This window comes from Schistocerca americana, chromosome 2 (genome assembly GCF_021461395.2).
Source record: "Schistocerca americana isolate TAMUIC-IGC-003095 chromosome 2, iqSchAmer2.1, whole genome shotgun sequence".
In the NCBI taxonomy this organism is placed as follows: Eukaryota; Metazoa; Arthropoda; class Insecta; order Orthoptera; family Acrididae; genus Schistocerca; species Schistocerca americana.
The window spans coordinates 14,019,212-14,032,954 of record NC_060120.1 but is presented as its reverse complement, the minus strand read 5'-3'; the positions used below and the strand labels follow the sequence as shown (position 1 = coordinate 14,032,954).

General features: G+C 44.9%; 1 pseudogene; it reads right to left on the bottom strand.

Moving 5' to 3' along the window:
- Nucleotides 1-2,496: 2,496 nt before the first annotated feature.
- Nucleotides 2,497-2,614, bottom strand: LOC124597504 (annotated as a pseudogene).
- Between the last annotated feature and the right edge of the window lie 11,129 nt (nt 2,615-13,743).

Genomic DNA, 13,743 nt, shown 5'->3' with positions numbered 1-13,743 from the left:
CGAGTATCAGACAGTCTAGGTGTTTTGAGAACGCACAGTAAATGGTGGTGTAAACCTTCTTTCTACTGAAGTTAGTTACTGATTTGTTAATGCTTATTTGCCGCTCTATTTATTCCCTTGATTGCGGTGCTGATATCAGTAATAGCGATATTACAGTCCTGATGATAACTGTAGATCTGCAGATCTCAAGATCTGCGGTTTGAAGGTTTTCTTTTGTTGACGAATGAAAGGGGATTCACTGCGTAGAGTAATTAAACAGTTTGCCTTGGGATTTATGAACATGGGGACATTCAAAAACAATGAGGACACATATCAGGAGCGCATGTCCGTCCCAGCCATACGACAAAATCTCTGGACAGCATGCGATTGCAATCAATGGATGGGGGACTGAAGGTTGTACAAGGTCCCTCCTGTAGCGCCAGCAAAAGAATGATTAACATTAGAGTTAGAATGACCGTTTGAGACGTTCTACGGCTACGTAAGACAATGTAGACGCCATGAACAGGGTGATTCCGTGATGATGTTACAAACTTTCAGGGATGTTGGACAAGAGTAAATGTCTGAAACTGATGCGAGGGACGCTGGGTCGGAAAAAACCGAGTCGAAAGTTGTAAGTGATAATCGTTCTGACTGCGGAATATGTGTACCAGTACGCGTATTGGTAAGATTAAGGGCAGGCAACTTTCAGAGGAAGTACGGATAGTAAAAAGTCTAGTAAACAAGCGTGGGCTCTAAAATGCATACATAAAGAGTTATGAGGGCTTGTTGACCTTCGCTATTGTGAAACATCTCTTCCATTGAATAAATGCCGAACGGCTGAAATTCGAAAATTCTATATATCCTACTTTATCATTAAGAATTTGGTATTTTAATTTACCGCTGCTTTTCTGTTCTGTTCTTCAATTTTCTTTGTCGCTAGTTGTACGGCTGGGATCTGGGTTTGTTTCTCTTGACATTTTAAATTTCTGTGTCACAGGAAGAATAACTTGTCACTCAGAATTCCTTAATAGATCAAAAACGTGTGCTGGACCGGATCTCGAAACCCGAACCTTAGTCTTCCACAGGAAAACGCTCCTCCAACTGAGAAGGTCAGGTGCGTCTCGGCTGTACTTCCGCCAGTGCCTATCTGCTACTTTCCAAATTTCACGTAAGTTCCTTTACGGGCCTGGTACTACTGGCAGAGGCAGAGAGGGTAGGCCGCGAACCATGCCTGGCTAGCTTAATCGGCACAGCACTTGCCCACGACAGGCAAAGGTTTCGGAGATCGCGTCCCAGCCCGTCACACTGTTTTAATCTGCCACGAATTTTGGAACTAGCGCAAATTCTGTAGCGGAGCGAGAATTCACACTGGAATTCTTTTAACTATTCTCTTCAGTTTTGTAGTTTAATGTTGTTAAAAAAATTCATCACCGAAGCCTTAATTTGATAACTAGATTACGGACTCGCGCCACTACGATTAACATAAATAAAAAAACCGGATGGACGCGAGTCATCGGCATGCTGTAGCGTATTGTGGTGCCAAAACCAATAAACAAAGTGCGATTGACTATTAATACGACGATAACTGTAAAGTACCTGCGCGAGAGATAAATACTCTGTGGAATTTAAGCATCTCCGTGAAAACTCGATAACACAGATATACAGACTGTATTAAGCTACGGCAAAGAGATAACTATTCCATGTTGGACATTGGAAGAGAGATGTTCTATGTCGGATTGAGAGGAGATTGTTGGAAGCCGCCATTAAGGCAGTAATGTATGTTTTATGGTATTGCAGAAGTTAAATACATATAAAAGCACAAAAGAAGTATCAGATTCGTAGAGATCATAACCCTTAATCATTTCAAAAGAAATATTCAGTGATTATAACGACTCTAGTCGTTCGGAAGTGTTGTGTGGTCTGATGGTGTGCACCTGCAGTTTTACACGGTTTTGGAATTCGTCGAGAATATTTCTCCGAAGACCTAAATACTTTCACGAACTGAAGTTGGATGCCACATTCCACACACATGACACAGCATGGCACTTGGCTGTACCTATCGATTTCCGTAGAGCCATAAATTATCTTTAGCGATTTCAGGTGGAGAAGTTCCAGCAAGGAGACTCAACGAGATCTGCTGCTGCGAAACAAATGCGGTATTACCGTAGTCTTTAAATTACGGAGAACAGCAAGCAATATAGACTTCACAACCACAGCAAACATAATTAAAAGGACTTAAATAAAAGGAGTAAACATTTAAAAGGAATCGCTAAACCAAACCATAAATAAAAATAAATTAACAATAATAAGCAATCACATTAATAAAATGCTCATTGAATAAGTCGCCCATTGGGACCATCCGCCGTTTCAACCTCAGATGAGTGTGCGGTTAGGAGGGGCGTGTGGTCAGCACACCGCTCTCCCGGTCGTTATGATGGTTGTCTGTGACCGGAGCCGCTACTATTCGGTCGAGTAGCTCCTCAATTGGCATCACGAGGCTGAGTGCATCCCGAAAAAGGGCAACAGCGCATGGTGGCCCGGACGGTCACCCATCCAAGTGCCGGCCACGCCCAACAGCGCTTAACTTCGGTGATTTGATGGGAACCGGTGTATCTACTGCGGCAAGGCCGTTGCCCCCATTAAATAATAGAGAGAATCAAAATAAGAACTTTAAAGTGCTTTCAGCGTAGAAGAACAGGCTGCCGATCTGAGGAATATCAGTGAGAATATGTCGAGACCATATTAATCTAGTATGCCCTTTCGACATATGTTCTGCCTGGCGACCCACCAACATTCTCGTTTCTCCTTTCATATCGCAAGTTGAAGTGCCTCTGCGAGTGCGGCTGTTAGGACGCAGATGCCTTTGTGTCAGAAACCATTGTAATCGGAGCCATTGTGTAGGCAACACAGCTCCAACCCAGAGAAGTATGGCGAAAGCTGTAACGGTGCGTAAATGACAGAGCCCACGGCAGGTGGAAACAGCAAAATGCTGTGGCTCACAGTCTCATGCTGCGAGTAAGTTGCCACTATACCGAAATTTAAAGTGATGCACAACCAGCTATGGAAAGGATGCACTTGCACATGCAGTAGTTAATGAAACTAAACCGTGCTTTGGTTGTGAATGCAAAATGAATCGTCTTTCTCTTATAAACACTCTTGAAACACCTTTTCGCACTCGGGTATTATGTGTATCTTAATGTGTATTTTTGAGAGAAAGGGTCGGGATGTCTAAAAAGGAACTTAACAAGTTACACTACTGGCCATTAAAATTGCTACACCACGAAGATGACGTGCTTCAGACGCGAAATTTATCCGACAGGAAGGAGATGCTGTGACATGCAGATGATTAGCTTTTCAGAGAATTCACACCGGTGGCGACACCTGCAACGTGCTCACATGAGGAAAGTTTCCAACCGATTTCTCATACACAAACAGCAGTTGACCGGCGTTGCCTGGTGAACCGTTGTTGTGATCCCTCGTGCAAGGAGGAGAAATGCGTACCATCAAGTTTCAAACTTTGATAAAGGTCGGATTGTAGCCTATCGCGATTGCGGTTTATCGTATCGCGACATTGCTGCTCACGTTGGTCGAGATCCAATGGCTGTTGGCAGAGTATGGAATCGGTGAGTTCTGGAGGGTGAAACGGAACGCCGTGCTGGATCCCAACGGCCTCGTATCACTAGCAGTCGAGATGACAGGCATCTTATCCGCATGGCTGTAACGGATCGAGCAGCCACGTCTCGATCCCTAAGTCAACAGATGGGGACGTTTGCAAGACAACAACCATCTGCACGAACAGTTCGACGACGTTTGCAGCAGCATGGACTATCAGCTCGGAGACCATGGCTGCGGTTACCCTTGACGCTGCAACACAGACAAGAGCGCCTGCGATGGTGTACTCAACGACGAACCTGGGTGCGACATCGCGGTGAACGCACATTGGAAGCATGTATTCGTCATTGCCATACTGGCGTATCACCCCGCGTGATGGCATGGGGTGCCATTGGTTACACGTCTCGGTCACTTCTTGTTCGCAATGACGGCACTTTGAACAGTGGACGTTACATTTCAGATGTGTTACGGCCCGTGGCTCTGCTCTTCATTCGATCCCTGCGAAACCCCAAATTTCAGTAGGATAATGCACGACCGCATGTTGCAGGTCCTGTACGGGCCTTTCTGGGTACAGAAAATGTTCGACTGCTGCCCTGGCCAGTACATTCTCCAGATCTCTCATCAATTGAAAACGCCTGTCAATGATGGCCGAGCAACTGGCTCGTCACAATACGCCGGTCGCTACTCTTGATGAACTGTGGTATGAGCAGCTGAACCTGTACACGCCATCCAAGCTCTATTTGACTAAATACGCAGGCGTATCAAGGCCGTTATTACGGCCAGAGTTGGTTGTTCTGGGTACTGATTTCTCAGGATCTATGCACCCAAATTGCGTGGATATGTAATCACATGACTGTTCTAGTATAATATATTTGTCCAATGAATACCCGTTTGTCATCTACATTTCTTCTTGGTGTAGCAATTTTAATGGCCAGTAGCGTAATTGTAAAAAAAATGGAACATTGCTCAGCTGCTTTCATTTGCAGCAACTGCGCCAGGAGTTATCTTCAGCAAAAAGCAGATCCTTCAACTCATATTGTTTTACTCCAAGCTATTTTGGTCGACAGCGCATTTGACAGAAAACAAATAGAAGCAGGCATTATGGACACTTGACTAATATACTTACGACATTCCCGTATTCTAACAAAAATTCGAACATAGTATGCATAAGACCGTCCGCTGCTCGTGGTCTCGCGGTAGCGTTCTCGCTTCCCGAGCACGAGGTCCCCGGTTCGATTCCCGGCGGGGTCAGGAATTCATCCTGCCTCGACATGACTGGGTGTTGTTGTGTCGTCTTCATCATCGCCATTCATTCCCATTACGGTCGGAGGAAGGCAATGGCAAACCACCTCCACTAGGACCTTGCCTAGTAAAGCGGTGCGGGTCTCCCGCATCGTTCCCCTACGCTCTGTAAAGAAGCATGGGACTTCATTTCATTCATACATGTGTAAGACCTGTTGGCGTCTTGTAATGTGACACGCAAAAGGGTGGAGACTTGAATATAATTAAATGGAGCAAAGAACGGCACAACAGCAAACGCAGCCATTTGTGTTGAGGTGTTAACGCTAACGTCGGCCTTCTCTCGCGACCGTAATTCCCATAGTCCGGCCTCCTTGTCTTTCACAATGATCACCCAGCGTCTGTCGCTCTTCACACCCCTTATATGCCGTATCAGGCCTGAACACCAACACTGAACACCTCTGGTAACGTTTCTACGTGCCGCAGAACTGCAACTCTAATAATTCACATACGATGATGATGATGATGATGATGATGATGATGATGATGATGATGATGATTGCTTTGTGGGGCGCTCAACTGCGCGGTTATCAGCGCCCGTACAGATTCCAAACCTACTCAGTCCAATCTTGCCACTTTCATAAATGATGCTATTTGCATACGAGATATGTGAGGAAAGTGATGAGACTGACAACACTGCGAGCGATTTGGCAACACTGTGTTGGTCTACTTGTGTAAACCGGTGTGTTCATCTTTTGCAGGTGCTCAGTCCGTGTTTCAGATCGGTACAGCTGTCACGTGATTTTTGAGACTGCCTTCCATGAAGTTGTGTTTTTGTTGTGTGTCACGAAACGCCACAGCAACGTTATACAAGCAAGTTTTGTGTTAAACTTGGGGAATCCGCGACTGTGACATTTGGAAAGATGAAAAAGGCACATGGGGAACATTACTTTTCAAGAGCACAAGTCTTCCGCTGGCACAAAGCATTTTTGGAAGGCCGAGAACAGGTTGAAGATGAGTCTCGCTCAGGGAGACATTCAACAATCGATGGAAACGTCGCGCGTGTGCGTGCTCTTGTGAGATCAGACCCACTTTCAACAATGAGGATGATAGGTAATTTGTTAAACACATTCACTGTAAAATAAATTTTGGCGGAAGATTTGCGCATGCGAAAGGTCTGTGCCAAAATTGAGCCATAAAACGTAATGACTAAACAGCAGGACAATCGAAGATCCGTGTGCTTTGATCTTCTTGAGAGGACTGCCAATGATGACGAAAGGTTTAGTCCCGTGATCACAGCTGATAAATCTTCGATTTTTTAGTATGATCCTGAGACAAAACGGAAGAGTTAAGAGAGTTGCAATGAGACATGTCCTCGCCTGAAAAAAGCTCGAAAGACCAAATCAAAGATCGAAACAACGTTGATTTGCTTTTGTAACAATAGTGATATCGTGCATGAAGAATTAGTTTGCCCAGGTCAGACTGTCAACCAAGTATTTTACAAAGATGTCCTTAAAACGCTCAGGAAAAGGGTGAACCGAGTGAGATCGGAAATTGCAGACGTGTGGATGCTGCATCGTAACGACGCCCTATGTCACACGACCACTTCCATCACCGAATTTTTGAATGGTTCAAATGGCTCTGAGCAATATGGGACTTAACATCTGAGGTCGTCAGTCCCCTAGAACTTAGAACTACTTAAACCTAACTAACCTAAGAACATCACACACAGCCATGCCCGAGGCAGGATTCGAAGCTGCGACCGTTGCAGTCGCGCGGTTCCGGAGTGAAGCGCCTAGAACCGCTCGGCCACAAAGGCCGACCGAATTTTTGACCTCAAAATACATTCCTGTTGTTCCACACCCTTCCTGTGCATCTTTTTCCTTTTCTGGAAACTGAAAATACCTTAAATGTGTAAGTAGGGTGTTTAGGTTTTTATGTTGGTAACGCCACGTAGCGCTCTGTATGAAAATCACTGGCTGTGCTGTGTACAGTCTGTGGCTGGTTGGCATTGTTGGAATATTCGCTATTGTAGCGTTGCTCAGTTGGAGGTGAGCCGCCAGCAGTGGTGGATGTGGGGAGAAAGACGGCAGAGTTTTTCAGAGTGGACGATCTGGACGTGTGTCCGTCAGAAAAAGGAAATTTGTAAGACTGGATGTCATGAACTGATATATATATATATATATATATATATATATATATATATATATAATGACTTTTGAACACTATTAAGGTGAACACATTATTTGTTCTCTATCACAATCTTTCATTTGCTAAGTATGCCTATCAGTAGTCAGTGCCTTCAGTGGTTAGAATTCTTTATTTAGCTGGCAGTATTTGCGCTCGCTGTATTGCAGTAGTTTGAGTAACGAAGATTTTTTTTGAGGTAAGTGATTCAAGGTATAGGTTATTGCTGGTCAGGGCCATTCTTTTGTAGGGATGATTGAAAGTCAGATTGCGTTGCGCTAAAAAAAAAAAAAAAAAAAAGAAAATATATAATTTGTGTGTCTGTTGAGCGTTGATCAGAATAAGTAAAGAGAGAAATGTCTGAGTGCGTTCAATTTTACTCAGCTGTCTCTGTATCAAATAAATTTTTCTAAGGGGATGTTTCATAAATGGACGTCATTTTGGGCCTGTGGAATATATTCATATGATTGAGAAGCGCTGCTACGAAGAATGGTAAAACGACTCCGCCGGTGTGTAGCTGCCGAAGGGAACTAGTTTGAAGGGGACAATATCGTTGTATGAAAAAAATAAAAAGTGTCATAGATAAAAAAATCGGTCTCGTTACTTTGCTCTCGCACCGCGTACGTGCGGATGATATGTACAGGTTCATGGTAGTAGTGACATTAGTCCGTGTCTGGTGAGTGCTTCTCTCTTTTTTGTCATGCGGTGTACATTTGCTTCTACTTGCAACATCTGCGCGGCTGTTATCATTTTGACACCAAGAAACTTTCCTTAAAGTTGTTGCTGTAGTGTTAATGCGTGAGCTGAAGATGGTCACTTGACCGATACTAGTTGTCGGGTGGTGGTGCAGCGGTGGCGTTCTTTATTTCGTAAGCTTCGTCCAATAATTTTTATAGAAAAGAAGCACCGTGTAATGATTGTAAACTGATCTGTAAGTGTGCGTGGTTTTTATGGGCTAGAGTGGTTAAGTAAATAAACGAAATAAACGTCATGTCAATAATGCAGTATATTTTTCCGAGTTGCCGTATGCTGCGCGTTTCTGTCTAACGCAGAGTGTAAAACTGGACACCTTTGTAGTAACACCTGTATTGCCCGGAGCACTTGTGCAGCTGCCCGACTTGCCGGTCTGAGGCACGTCAGCGTGCCACGGGCTACCGCCCCCGCCACCTCCCGCCCCCCCCCCCCCCCACTCCTACCCACGCCTCAGCTCGGCTCGCCTTGACCCGGGGGTCAGCCGCCCCCGCAGAGATCCGCCACGCTGACCCACCAGCCCGCTGTGACCCCGTTCCGCGGCGTGGCCGCATTCTACTCACAATGCGAGCGGGCGCTACGGCTACTGGACCAGCAGGCGAGAACAGCAGCGGAAAAAAGCGGCGACGTTGGCTATTGGCAGCGCGAATGACAACTTGCCGTTGTTGCAGCGTTTACTAGTTGTTGTTGTTGTTCTTCTGGTCTTCAGTCCTGAGACTGGTTTGATGCAGCTCTCCATGCTACTCTATTCTGTGCAAGCTTCTTCATCTCCCAGTACCTACCGCAACCTACATTCTTCTGAATCTGCTGAGTGTACTCATCTTTTGGTCTCTCTCTATGATTTTTACCCCCCACGCTGCCCTCCAGTACTAAATTGGTGATCCCTTGATGTCTCAGAACATGACCTACCAACCGATCCCTTCTGCTAGTCAAGTTGTCCCACAAACTCCTCTTCTCCCCAATTCTATTCAATACCTCCTCATTAGTTATGTGATCTATCCATCTAATCTTCAGCATTCTTCTGTAGCACCACATTTCGAAAGCTCCTATTCTCTTCTTGTCTAAACTATTTATCGTCCTTGTTTCACTTCCATACATGATTACACTCCATACAAATAGTTTCAGAAACGACTTCCTGACACTTAAATCTATACCCGATGTTAACAAATTTCCCTCCTTCAGAAACACTTTCCTTGCCATTGGCAGTCTAAATTTTATATCCTCTCTACTTCGACCATCATCAGTTAATTTGTTCCCCAAATAGCAAAACTCCTTTACTACTTTAAGTGTCTCATTTCCTAATCTAATTCCCTCAGCATCACCCGACTTAATTCGAATACATTCCATTATCCTCGTTTTGCTTTTGTTGATGTTCATCTTATATCCGCGTTTCAAGACACTGTCCATTCCGTTCAACTGCTCTGTCTCTGACAGAATTACAATGTCATCGGCGAACCTCAAAGTTTTTATTTCTTCTCCATGGATTTTAATTCCTCCTCCAAATTTTTCTCTTGTTTCCTTTACTGCTTGCTCAATATACAGATTCAATAACATCGGGGAGAGGCTACAACCTTGTCTCACTCCCTTCCCAACCACTGCTTCCCTTTCGTGCCCCTCGACTCTTATAACTGCCATCTGGTTTCTGTACAAATTGTAAATAACCTTTCGCTCCCAGTATTTTACCCCTGCCACCTTTAGAATTTGAAAGAGTGTATTCCAGTCAACATTGTCAAAAGCCTTCCCTAAGTCTACAAATGCTAGAAACGTAAGTTTGCCTTTCCTTGATCTTTCTTCTAAGATAAGTCGTAAGGTCAATATTGCCTCACGTGTTCCAACATTTCTACGGAATCCAAACTGATCTTCCCCCAGGTTTTCCATTCGTCTGTAAAGAATTCGCGTTAGTTTACTAGTACGGGAATCATTTCCAGTGTGTTGACACATGTCCATTTGAGTATAATTTGTACTCAGACACACGGCGCTGCCAGTCTCTTTCTTTCACGGTTGCAGGCGCACAAATGATAAAGTTTTTTGTAACACTCTTGTGAACACGGCCTTTTCGGAGCAGTATAACAAAGAAAATAGAATCATGTAGTGTACTGACGGTGTGATAAGTTACTGACTTTCTTACCTGCGCCGTACGATAATTACAGAAAATGTGGCCGCCCGCTGGGGCCGAGCGGTTCTAGGCGCTTCAGTCCCGAACCGCGTTGCTGCTACGTTTGTATGTTTGAATCCTGCCTCGGGCATGGATGTGTGTGATGTCCTAGATTTAAGTAGTTCTAACTCTAGGGGACTAATGACCTCAGATGTTTAGTCCCATGGTGCTCAGAGCCATTTTTTTTTATAAACATGTTTTCTTGTTTCGGTGAATACTACCACCTCTCAAAGTATTCGAAACGATTTTTTTGAACACCCTATATATCGGCATGTTTTGGTGCTGATGAATGACGAGATCTACCCGTGCAATATGTTCGAAGATGAAAAAGTCGCGAAAGTCCTGTACAACGGCCCCAGCTCAAATCCTCTGAATTTTCCTGTCTGGGTCATTTCGAAAGTGAAGTGTGTAGCAGAAGTGGAGTAGCTAATTGTACCGATTTTTTAAGGTTTAAACATGATCCAATGTGAAACGAGTACGCTCTTGCTTCCAAATAGTATATGTGCAATTCGTCCCTCCGTACGAGTGTGATGTAAATGATACCATGTAACATCCTGAAGTAGTTTTGTATTTCCTGCTATGATAGATTACGTCTAATATCTGATCGCAATAAGATGATAATAGAATCGGAAAGTTTACAATTTTTGTGAGTAGGGCGGGAAAGCGTGGCGGTCCCCGCCACGAATTCGTCCGGCGGATTACTGTCGACGTCCGGTGTGCCGGCCAGTCTGTGGATGGGTTTTAAGGCGGTTTTCCATCTGCCTTGGCGAATGCGGGATGGTTCACCTTATTCCGCTTCAGTTACACTATGTCGGCGATTGCTGCGGAAACACTTTCTCCACGTAAACGTACACCATAATTACTGTACCACGCAAACATTGTGGTTACACTCCTCTGGTGTGTGACGTTCCCGGGGGGGTGGGGGTGGTCCACTGGGGGCCGAACCGCACAATAACGCTGGGTTCGGTGTGGGGCGGCGGTGGGGTAGGTGGACTGCTGTAGCCTGTTGTGGGGTTGTCAACCACTGAGGGCTACGGCGGGAACGAAGCCTCTCCGTCGTTTCTAGGTCCCCAGTTCCACACAATACAATACAATACAATACTGATAGTGAAATCAGTGGCGCAGTTATCTTGCTATCGGCTTGTTTGCAGACCAATTTCAATGGAACGTTTTGGATTCGATTATCGTTACTTTAAAATGTGCCAGTTATCGCTACTAATTGTGAATCACCCTGTGTATAAGTACAGACATCCATCTTCGTTTATGTCGCTGATATTATAGTTTCTTTCTAGCGTAGATGAATTTGAACAATGAATCGAAGAGCTTGGTACAGGAAGTTTGAAGCTAGGTCTGGAAATCATTTACAGTGTTCCTGAAGTAGAGTATAGTATGTCCAACAAAATGAAACGTGTATGAATGTATAATTTAGCCTAGGAAACTGTTGATAAGTTGTTAAATTTAGGCCATCTACGACTGCACATGCTTCTAAGAAATAAGTAGAAGAGCTAAAATGACTTCATAAAAATGGTTCAAAGGCTCTGAGCACTATGGGACTCAACTGCCGTGGTCATTAGTCCCCTAGAACTTAGAACTACTTAAACCTAACCAACTTAAGGACATCACACACACCCATGCCCGAGGCAGGATTCGAACCTGCGACCGTAGCAGCAGCGCGGCTCCAGACTGGAGCGCCTAGAACCGCACGGCCACCGCGGCCGGCTAAAATGACTTCGAGTGCTGTTGATAAACCATACAAGATTTTCGAAATGAAGCTTCTGTTTTCTGTGAAAAGGGAAGTTTGCTGTTAGTGTAGTGTCACTTTTGGCTTATGGCGATAGGACACTGACTCTTTTTGTGCAAGCGACTGATACACTTACCTTAGCTCAGTGCAGATATGCTGCACACTTTTCGTACGAGTAATAGTGGGAAGGAAATTGGCCATGTCATTCCAAAGTAACCGTTCCGGCATGTTCTGTAAACAGTTTGGGGAAACCATGGGAATCGTGTGTCCGGATTGCTGGACGGGCCTTTGAATCGCTGTTCTTCCGGATACGAGACGAATGTCTCACTACGAGGCCACATGATTATGCGGCGAGCATTGGAGAGGTGCATGTGGACAATCACTAGGAGAGAGACAAATGGTTTATGGAAAAGACTGGAGTGGACAGGGTATGTAGTGAGGCGAATAGGTGGTAGATGAACTGAATAAGTTTTTCGTTGGATTCAAGGAGGTAAGAATACTTAGGTAACGACCTAGTGGAAGTTGGGCAAGTAACATTACAAAACACGTAATAAAAGCAGGTGTGCTGAACGTTGTATAGCGTGGAAAAGTGTATAGAAGGGCTACATGTAGCTGTGGACATCCAGTGGCTGATGATGTTGATGATAATGACGGTGATGTACCACCCTATCTTAACCAATTCTAGCCATCAATTTGTTTGAATGTTTTGTCTTGTTGTCTGTGCTTTGCGAAATCTGCGTGGGTAACTTTAGCTGGTGCCCTCTTGATGAAGAAACGGAGACTCTGCATCAGATGCAGCAGTTCAGCTACCTATAACAGGTGGGGGGGGGGGGGGGGGCGACAAGACGACAAAAAGATTGCTGCAATAGGTTACATTAAAGCAGAACAGATTAGTGCATAAAATTTTTTCATTGGATATAATGATGCTGGTGATAATGAACGAAGCCGGCCGCTGTGGCCGAGCGGTTCTAGGCGCTTCAGTCTGGAACCGCGCGACCGCTACGGTCGCAGGTTCGAATCCTGCCTCGGGCAAGGCTGTGTGTGATGTCCTTAGCTTAGTTAGGTTTAAGTAGTTCTAAGTTCTACAGGACTGATGACCTCAGATGTTAAGTCCCATGGTGCTCAGAGCCATTTTTTTGATGAACGAAAGCGTGAAACGCCTAGTACAGTATGTATTGAATCAATAAAAACTCTTAATTTAAACAATTATGAAACTAAAACGAAGGCAAAGGTCCCTAGTTCGAGTCTCGGCCCGGCGCACAGTTTTCATCTGCCAGGAAGTTTCATATCAGCGCACACTCCGCTGCAGAGTGAAAACATCATTCTGGAATTATGAAACTGTTTGCGGCCGTATCTGCAAATAAATTTCCGTCACAGCCACGAAAACTCACAGGCAGTTTATGCCACAGTTTTTCTGAGTAACGCTTTTATATTTACTTAACGTCGTACACCGTGTAGAAGATCGGCTGCATAAGTGATAAATATCTGATTTGACGTTCTAAATACAGTTAGTAGAAAATTAATGTTGTCGTTGTCACCAGTCATGCGCTATCGAATCATGTTCCAGGAAAGCCACTTAATTTTTTCGGTTGGAGACGACCCGAACTGAAATGGCGCTCTAAAGCTCCACAATTTCACGTCAAAGAGACGAGGCATCACAGATGGGTTTCGTCCCTCACGCAGGGCCCAGTAACTGTAAGCAATTCAGTGCTTATTCTCCTTTCTGAAGATACGTTCCGCAGAATTTAACGTAACGAACGCGACCTCGGTTGGAAATACGGCCTGTAGAATGCTGGCGGCTGTTTTTGTAATTATTTTCGACGCCGACCGTTGCGAGGGCACACCCGCATTTCCTCTGGAGATAAAACGCCTGCATGCGCGCCGTATCACGCGCTCGAGACAACAAAACCCTCTCGAGTCGAGAGCGGCTGCGCTTCGGCGCGTCCCTGAGACACCAGCAGCTCTTTCAGGCGGGCTCTCGGCTTCTGCACCTGCGGACGAGGCGCAACAGAACGAATTCTACACCGAAAACAGGAAATGGTATCCCTCTTTCTTTTAACGAGGTTAGGCGGCAACCAGA